The 9,522-nt window shown below is 39.6% G+C and overlaps 1 long non-coding RNA gene across 1 annotated transcript; it reads left to right on the top strand.

Moving 5' to 3' along the window:
* Nucleotides 1-4,450: 4,450 nt before the first annotated feature.
* LOC129629617 (uncharacterized) lies at nt 4,451-8,618 on the top strand. Its single transcript, XR_008703293.1, has 2 exons — nt 4,451-4,864; nt 8,256-8,618. It is a non-coding gene; the product is annotated as an uncharacterized LOC129629617 (long non-coding RNA).
* The last annotated feature ends 904 nt before the right edge of the window (nt 8,619-9,522 follow it).

Genomic DNA, 9,522 nt, shown 5'->3' with positions numbered 1-9,522 from the left:
ATCCTCTAGGTCTCCAGAGGTTTTCATCTGTTAGTGAAATAAAATAATAATAAAGTAAAATAATAAGTAATGAAGTCTCTGGATATAATTTTTAATTGAAATTTTTGAAATGAATGTAGATTCACATGCAGTTAAAAGTTAGGGCTTCCCAGGTGGCTCAGTGGTAAAGAATCCGCCTGCCAATGCGGGAGATGCAGGTTCGATCCCTGGCTCAGGAAGATACCCTGGAGGAGGAAATGGCAACCCACTCTAGTATTCTTGCCTGGAGAATTCCATAGACAAAGGAGCCTGGTGGACTATAGTCCATGGGGTTGCAAAGAGTCGGATACGACTCTAAATGTAGATTCACATACAGTTATAAGTTATAAATAATACAGAGAGACCCTTGTACACTTTGCCCAGTTTCCCCCATAGTAGCATTTGTAAAACTACAGTATAAAATTACAATCAGGGTATTGATATTGTAATAAGCCACCAATCTTAGATTTCCTTAGTTTTTTTTTTTTACTCATAGGTGTGCATTAAGTTCTATAAATTGATCACCTGTACAGGTGTGTGTATCCATCCATGGTTAAGAGATCGACTCTTCTTGTCCTTTTACGATCATCTCCACCACCTTCCTTCTTCATCATACCTCATTTCCTATCTCCTGGCAACCACTAAACTATCCTCCATTTCTAAAATTTTGTTCTTTCAAAACTGTTATATACATTGAATGATACAATATGAAACCTTTGAGGACTGGAAATTTTTATTCTATTCATAATATTCCCTGGAGATTCATCTTTATGGTACTGTAGCAAGAATGTGTTCCTTTTTGTTTCTGAGTAGTATTCCATTGTATGTATTTACAGTAGTTTGTTTAACTCTTCATTTGTTGAGAAGCATCTCGGCTGTCTTTAGTTTTGACTATTACAAATAAAGCTGCTATAAACATTTATGTAAAAGTTTTTGTTAACATATGTTTACATTTCTCTGGGATAGAAGTTCAGTAATGCAATTACTGCGTTATATAGTAAATGCATCTTGATTTTTAAAGAAACTGTCAATTTGTGTTCTAAGGGGCCAGACCATCTTACCAGCCACATATGAGTCATCCCATTTCTCCAATATCATCATATCCTTGCCAGCAATTGGTTTTGTCAACTATTTTGTTTTAGCCTTTCTTATAGGTATATATAGATATTTCACTGTGGCATTAATTTACATTTCCCTAGAGGCTATGGATATTAAATATCTTTTCTTGTGTTTATTTACCACCTGTGTACCTTCAGTGAAATGTCTGTTCATGTATTTTGCCCACTTTTTAATTGAATTTTTTGTTTCTTTACTGTTGAGTTTTGGGACTTCTTTAGATACTAGTTCTTTGTCAGATTATGTTGTTTTCAAATAATTCCTCCCAGTCTATAGCTCGTCTTTTCTACCTCTTCATGTTTACTTTCACAGAGAAAAAGTATTAAATTTCTGGACATCATTGTAACAGTGCTGTGAACAAGGCCAGAGGGAAAACATTGTTGTCTATTATTTAAAGACCATCATTAAGATGTAAATGAAACCACAAAGTCTATAATAGTCCCATATCGAGTTCAGTATAAAGATAATAACAGCCAGTGGCAAAATACAATATTTGAGGGCCTGTTGTGATAAATAACTCTCTATGAATTCATGTATTCATTCACTGAATAAATATTAAGTGAGGCTTATGTGTTAGGCCCTATGCTGGTGATGCGGTAGTAACATACTGCAAGGATGGAAAACCAGAGCTGAGGTGAGAAGTCCACAGTAATGGGATATTGTATAATGAGAGTGTTTAACAGAGGAACTGAAATGCATTTTCAGAAGTAATGCCTGGGTTGAGAGTTGTAGGATGAGTAAGAGTTAACTGGGTGAGGAGCAGAGGAGCAAGATCCTCAGTGGGGCTGAGATGGAGAGCTGGGCTGTACTCAGAGGGGCACCTCAAGTGCAGAGACCCTCCAGTGGGAGGGGCACTGAGAGCTGAGGAGTGAACAGGGCAGCTGTCGGGTATGGGGAGTGAGAGGACAAGATGGGGCTGGCCTTGGTCTCCATTCCAAGGGTAGTTCAAAGGCTTGATGACATTTACAAGGTAGAGGTGAGCAACGAGATCAAACCTGCATTCTGAAAATAATACCTCCACCTTGTATATAATGGAGGGCACAGACATTGACTCTCGTCACAAAGTTAAGAGGCTTCTGTGGTTGTCCCCATGGATTCCAGTGGTGGTTTGAACTGACATGCTTCCAATGTGCTCTTGTTAAAATTTTCTAAGATTTCATAACCAGCCTCGGACAGAGGAATTTCAGACAAGATTTGGACTGCATTTGTTCTGAGGATTTGGTGGACTGTTTTCGAACACACAGTGAGTGGACGGCTGCAGGGGCAGTTGCTTCTTTAAGAAAAGACAAAGACTATTTACTCACCCTTGAGGGCTGAATCTAGAGCTCTGAATGCTTTGTCTGGTGGCTGAGGGCTAGGTGACACTATTCTAACCAATTCTGTGATAGTTTGGTTCAACCAATCCTAAACCATTCTGTAGATCTAGGACCCCAAATACAAATGTACCGAATAGCTCTCCTAAGACCTAGTGGTAAGAAGAGCAGTATGCTAAAAAAAGGGGGGCGGGGGGCGGCAGGGGAGAAAGGATAAGAAAACGTAAGATAATAAGAGAAAAAAAAAGGAAGTGAGTCAGGGAAATATAGAGTCTGTGACAAATAAGAATGAGGAAAGAAAGGCGTACATGTAGGGAGTGCCGTTCCATGATTAGTTGGCATATTCTCACCAGCAGAGGTTCCTACGTGTGTTGCTCCCTTTTTCCAGGCATGATTGGTGGTGGGGTTGCTATTTTGTGGAAGAAGAGTGTAGCAACCCTAAGAGCTAAATTGGAGCCATCTCTGGGGTAGTCTTAGTTGCTGGAAAGGGTCCATGATAAAAAGCAGCAATTTTGTTATAGAAGCTGTGAGAGGGATGGGGCAGGAGTGGGTGTAGGTACATCTGTAATATAAACCAAGGACAAAATTTTACTCTAAATTCAGAGTCAGGTTTCCAAGTCTACTTGAAACATTTGGTGTCTGTGCTTGTTTATACTTGGCAAATCGTAGTTTCCTCTGCGTGTATGTTTTAATAAAGAGCTTGAAGAGAAAAGGAATACTTCTGAAGCTTTTGGATGACAAATACAGCTTCCAAACCTTTTTTTTTTTTTAAATAATCTAAGTGTAAGTGATTCAAAAGCATGTAGATGGAATCTCTCAAAATATTAAGCAAAAAAAAAAAAATATGTACCTAGCACAAATGTATTTTTCTTACCAAACATTTCAGAATTTCTCATTAATATGCAGAAGGTCTGTGCCCCAGTCATATTTATCTGTCTCAAGGTTAAAAGGGAAAGGAAGGACATCTCTATGAACTAAGAGGCAAATGAAATCTAATTTACTTTGGATATAGGTTAATAAATATGTATCCTGGATGTCAAATTAGTTCTAGTAATTTAATCACTGCTAAATGTAGTTGCTCACAGAGAAACTAGTTACTACTCAGTGAGTTCAGATAAACTCATTTTGATATTGTTGGCCTTTAGAAAAACTACTTTTTTCCCCCGTTATTCTTTCAGCAACCATATTCACATTCTAATTCTAGCATATGGGAAAGGGGGGCCATGCTGGTGGTTTGGGCCTTGGGGCAGTAGAGGCAGCTGGCATCATGAGAAGAGAAGTCCAGAAATGCTCAGGACAGCCCTGAAGAAGTAAGCGCAGTTGTTGATGGCTGTCTCGGGCAGCATCACCGCAGCTTTGCCTCCGTGAAAATGACCCCTCCTTTTTTGTGCTTGGAAAACTCAGGAAGAATTGCTTATGTTCCACCTCACATAACCGCATTTTGCACACTTCCTTTTGATATTCTACTGAGGCAGATCCAGTTGCAAACTGTGCCTTGAAAGACATCCACAGACTAGTACTGGCCAAGTGGTCACACACATTAGCTATTCCATCTGTAGGCTGTTGTCAGATCATACTCCCTCTTTTGTCCCTTTGAATGAAAGAAACAGAAAAATATCAGAAAGATCAGAAAATCTCAGGAAAGAAAAGGATGAACCAGTTATATTTTCTATGTCATTTCACCTATCTCTTTGAGACAATGTTAGATTAGAAATTTTATTGTTTGAACTCAGATTGCTTTTTTTTTTTTTATAATACTGTTTCACCTTGGGAGTTCTTGTCTATTTTGTGAAGAGCCATCTCTATTGGGGGAATTTTCTGAAAGCACAGAATCCTCTCTTTCTCAGTTGCTGCCAAATTTTCAAAAAAGATGATTGTGTTGTGCTGCCCGAAGACTCAGGTGAATACATTTACCTCACAGATACTTTATCCATATGGGGGAACTTCACGGATAAAGGATCCTGGGAGCTGATGCTCTAAACAGTTGGAAATCACTCAGATGAGCTTGAGGAAAACGAGAGCCAACTGGGTGGGCCAGACAATGAGAAAGGGATGGAGAGACTCAGGGAAGTAACTGTACTAGATAAGGCTGAAGAACCTGCCCGACGTCTGTGTTGTGAAGGAAGTCCCAAAGGACTCTACATTTATCAAAGCGGTAAGGAATGTGTGGTTGCTAGGCACCAGCATCATGGAGAAGCTCTACTGTGGCTCTGCTCCATAGGCCAGAGTTGGACGGTAGGAGTTGCCGTAACAGAACTGGACTCTCTGACAACAAGGAAGAAAGACAGGATCCTAAAATAATGACTACAATGTCCTACACCTGCTTTCTATTGCTGGGGAGTTCAGATCTGCCCTGAGCTGCCACCATGGAGTAGAAAGGAATCTCTCTATTCTGTTGGATTATTACATGCAAAATGGTGAGAACCTTTGTTGATACCCTCCAAACCTGAAGTGAATGCTGCTTTCCTCCCTTCTGTGCAGTGATTAAATTACTGTTTTTGTAGTAGTAAATCAAGGACAATTTTACCTCTCATTTGGATTTTTGAAGTTAGCTTCTGTTTTGAATTTTAAGATCTAGATTTTGTTTTATCCATTACTTTTAGAAGGCTTCCCAGAAGCTATAACCTGAAGTGTGTACCTATATTCTGCTGCTGCTGCTGCTGCTAAGTCGCTTCACTCGTGTCCGACTCTGTGCGACCCCATAGACGGCAGCCCACCAGGCTCTCCCGTCCCTGGGATTCTCCAGGCAAGAACACTGGAGTGGGTTGCCATTGCCTTTTCCAATGCATGAAAGTGAAAAGTGAAAGTGAAGTTGCTCAGTCATGTCTGACTCCTAGCGACCCCATGGACTGCATCCCACCAGGCTCCTCCATCCATGGGATTTTCCAGGCAAGAGTACTGGAGTGGGGTGCCATTGCCTTCTCTGACCTATATTCTAAAGGTTGCTAAACCCCAGATAAATGGGGAAAGGCATTAGTATTTACCAAATATCTATAATATGTCTGCCATTATGGTTGACCTGTCCTTATGCATTTACTTTTCACACCCATCATGTATTTTAATTATTATTTTTATGTAATTATTCCCATTATATAAAAAATGTGAAAGATAAAGTGACCTGACCAAAGTCAGCTCATGAACTGCCAGTAATCAAGGATAGAATCCAATCAAGGATAGAATACATGTTTTAAATCTAAGTTTAAAGCTCTTTCCACAGCTAATTTGACTGCACTTTATGACTAAAGCCCAATTTCTCTTCTTGACATGTTTTTAAGGTCTTAAAATTATATCATGCTTACCTGTAATATTGTGATTTTACAGAGAATTAGACATTGTTAAAATATTATTTCATTTTCCAAAAATCACAGAGAAATTTCTGAGATAATTTCAGAAAAATTATCTCACTTTTTTGCCTCTGAAAGCCATAGACTATATCATTATTCTTTTTAATTCTCTGGTCTCAATTTGGATAATATTTCACTTGTAAGAATGATAATTTTATAAAATACAATTGTGGTTTGTATATGTAAACATGTGTAAGTTTGTGCTTGTGTGTGTATTTAATTTGTGTGACATATATCATTGCCTCCTGGAAGTGAATTAATGACTGTTAGAGTGGTTTGGAAATATTTCCTGTGTTTTGGGGATGATTCTCTGTCTACCTCACCAGTGGTTTTAAAGGGTGCTAGGGTGATTGGCTTCCCTGGTAGCTCAGAGGTTAAAGCATCTGCCTGCAATGCAGGAGAGCTGGGTTCGATCCCTGGATTGGGAAGATCTCTGGGATGAAGGAAATGGCAACCCAGTCCAGTATTCTTGCCTGGAAAATCCCATGGACAGAGGAGCCTGGTGGGCTATACTCCACAGAGCAGCAAAGAGTCGGACACAACTGAGTGACTTCACTTTCTTGGAGAAGGATATGCCAACCCACTCCAATATTCTTGCCTGGAGAATCCTAGGGATGGGGGAGCCTGGTGGGCTGCCGTCTATGGGGTTGCACAGAGTTGGACACGACTGAAGTGACTTAGCAGCAGCAGCAGCAGGGTGATGGGATAAAGTGGTAGTTTCCCTAAATAGATAAGAAACCAGTGACCCTGAATGTCCCAGATAGTGACTATAAAGGATGGTATATTCTCTGTGCGTTAGATATAGTTGTGTAGTGCATGTGTGTGTACTCAGTCATGTCTGACCCTTTGTGACTCCATGGACTGTAGACCACCAGGCTCCTCTCTTCGTGGGATTCTCCAGGCAAGAATACTCAAATGGGTTGCCGTTTCCTCCTCCAGGGGATCTTCCTGACCCAGGGATCAAACCCATGTCCCTTGTGTCTCCTGCATTGGCAGACAGGTTCTTTACCACTGAGGCACCTGGGAAGCCCTAGCTATAGTTGACCCTGCTAATATGTATAATTATCAAAGGAACGACTTTAGGAAGTAAGTCCTTCTGCTTTATCATTTTAGTTAGAAGAAACCCTTTGAAAGAACTAGCAGACTATAATAGCCTAGCATAGCATGGAGAGAGAAATAAATGATGCCAGACAGCATTGAAAAATACTTGAATGCATCTCCTTAAGTCAACAGCAGAATTTGTAACGCATATCTCAATTTTCTCCCTACTCTGGAGAGGAAAACCAGGGAGTGCAATATATCACTTATGTCAGTACAACAACAGCAGTTCTTATTGGTTTATGGGACTGCTGTTCATCTCTGAGCATATTCTTATTGTTTCTAATGCTTCATTTTGGAATCTTTGGGTCAGTGTGTTTTCATGTGGAAAACCCTAGACTGCCCAATAGAGTCTGTTTTGACACTGACTCAAGAGAGTTCCCTGGTGGCTCAGACGGTAAAGCATCTGCCTACAAAGCCGGAGACCCGGGTTCAATCCCTGAGTTGGGAAGATCTCCTGGAGAAGGAAATGACAACCCACTCCAGTATTCTTGCCTGGAAAATCCCATGGACTGGAGCCTTCCAGGCTCCTCTGTCCATGGGGTCGCAAAGAGTTGGACACAACTGAGCGACTTCATTTCACTTCAAGAGAGTTACAAAAGAATCCAATTCAGTGCTTGCACAAATGGTTAATCTTACTTAACACTGCAGTAGTTCTATAAGCACAAACCCTTTGTGCTTTAGTTACGAAATTACACCCAATGACTATTACACCCAATGAAATTTCTGATGACCTGCAGTTAAACTACTGGAGTGATAATAATTCATCCTTATGTGTTTATTTTATAATTTCTAAGGTGTTCCGTTTCATTTGAGGTCTTGAATGTTTAATATGACTAATTGCTTCTTGCTCTGGAAATGAGCTTGTTCTTTGATAAATTGTGTGAGTGTTCAGGCATATAAATTGAAAAGATTTAGATTTCTTGACACTGCATAGAGCATGTAAGTTGATGAAGGGAACCTCATGATTACATGCCAAACAGGTTCTTCAACATTATATATTTCCAGAAAGACTGCTGAAAATTAACATAGAGTTAGGAAAGGTAACTTCCTTTCATTGCAAGGTTTTTGTTTTAAGCTAGAAACTGCTGAACCATCATTGAACAGGCGAAAAAGTCATAAAGGTTTACCTAACATATAATGCAGACACATACACGTACAACCAGCCATTAAATGTTATGTGTTTTCTGAAGCATGTGAGAAGGCCAAGAGTAGACCTTGGAATAACTATAGATGGTGGTGGGTGGGGGAATACAAAAACAGTGCTACCAATTACCTTCATCAGCCATGTCATCTTATTATGTAACTCATAGAGATAATGTGGATGTAATTTGATAGATTGGCTTTGGTTTATCTCTCGAGACAGATGTTATCATCTGAACTGAACCCAGTACATCATACATTCATAAAAGCCAGATGGGTGACATGCCTGCAGTGAGTTTAGTGCCTGCCTATAAAGACCAGATGGATGCCGCTTCACAGAAAGGTTTATGTCGATCAGCTGTGGCTGCCTTCCAGAGAGTGAGGAAATGCTCTCCATTCTCCAGAGAGTTTCTCCATTCTTTGTCCTCTGTTGTAATTGTCTGCAGAACCTTTCAGGACCAAGACTTATCATTGATAGAATCATATGCATCCTGTGTTGAAAGACAGTTGTGCTTTTGGTACATAAAAAAGATAAGGCCCTTGGTAAACACCCTAGCCAGAGAAAATAAACCAGTCCTTGCAAGATGATTTTATGCTGGTCTTTTCTCTCACTTATAAATGGCTTTGAGTCCTATAGATGTAGCTGAAAATATGCAAATGTACAAGAGACTTCTTGGATGGAAAACACCCCAAATCTAGTCTCTTCACTTGTATTAACACACAGGATTCCAAGACCTTGTGGTAAGTAAAAATCAAGCCAATGCTAAATGGAGACTGAATTGATATTCCATCTCTATGTGGTTTCCTCATAAAACATTTATTTTTTGTGACTTGTTCTCTTTGTGACTGGTGCTGACTTGGTGACTAAATTGTTCATGCTTGGTTTCTTCAATTTTCAGTCTTATAAATAGTTTGCTCATGGTATAATATTATGATTTTTAAATCTTGGATATATAACCAACTCTTGAAATTCAAGAGAAAGCCATCGCAAGGCTTCATAAATATTCAGATGTATAAATATCACAAGAACAAATTATTTTCCCCATGAAACTTTTTATATTCTAAGACCCATGACTTTCTTAGATCATTTTGCATTCTCTTTCATTTCTGCTACTAGCAATATCAATTCTTTCTCATGTGAGGATGTTTTTCTTCACAGGATGGATTTGTATCATCTTCTGATTTTTACTGTGTAATAGCAACAAGTAAAGATAACAGATCTTCCAGCTTGCAGCACGTTCAACCCAAATTCTTCAGGGTTACTCACTATTGGTAAAACGATGGATATTGTATCTGTGAATGCTATGCCAACTGTGTTACCTAACCCAGGGTACCTGTGCATGACAAAACCCTTAAGGATTTGGAGATACATGAGATACATGACTATTTATTGTGCCTAGCAGAGTAAAGAAGCATTTGATACAGGAGACGGAAAGTATGGATTTCTTGCCAGCATTGGGGTCTTTGTTGTTCAGATTTCTCCAAGTATT

Source organism: Bubalus kerabau, chromosome 16 (assembly GCF_029407905.1).
Source record: "Bubalus kerabau isolate K-KA32 ecotype Philippines breed swamp buffalo chromosome 16, PCC_UOA_SB_1v2, whole genome shotgun sequence".
Lineage (NCBI taxonomy): Eukaryota > Metazoa > Chordata > Mammalia > Artiodactyla > Bovidae > Bubalus > Bubalus kerabau.
This window is presented reverse-complemented; position numbering and strand designations above follow the sequence as displayed.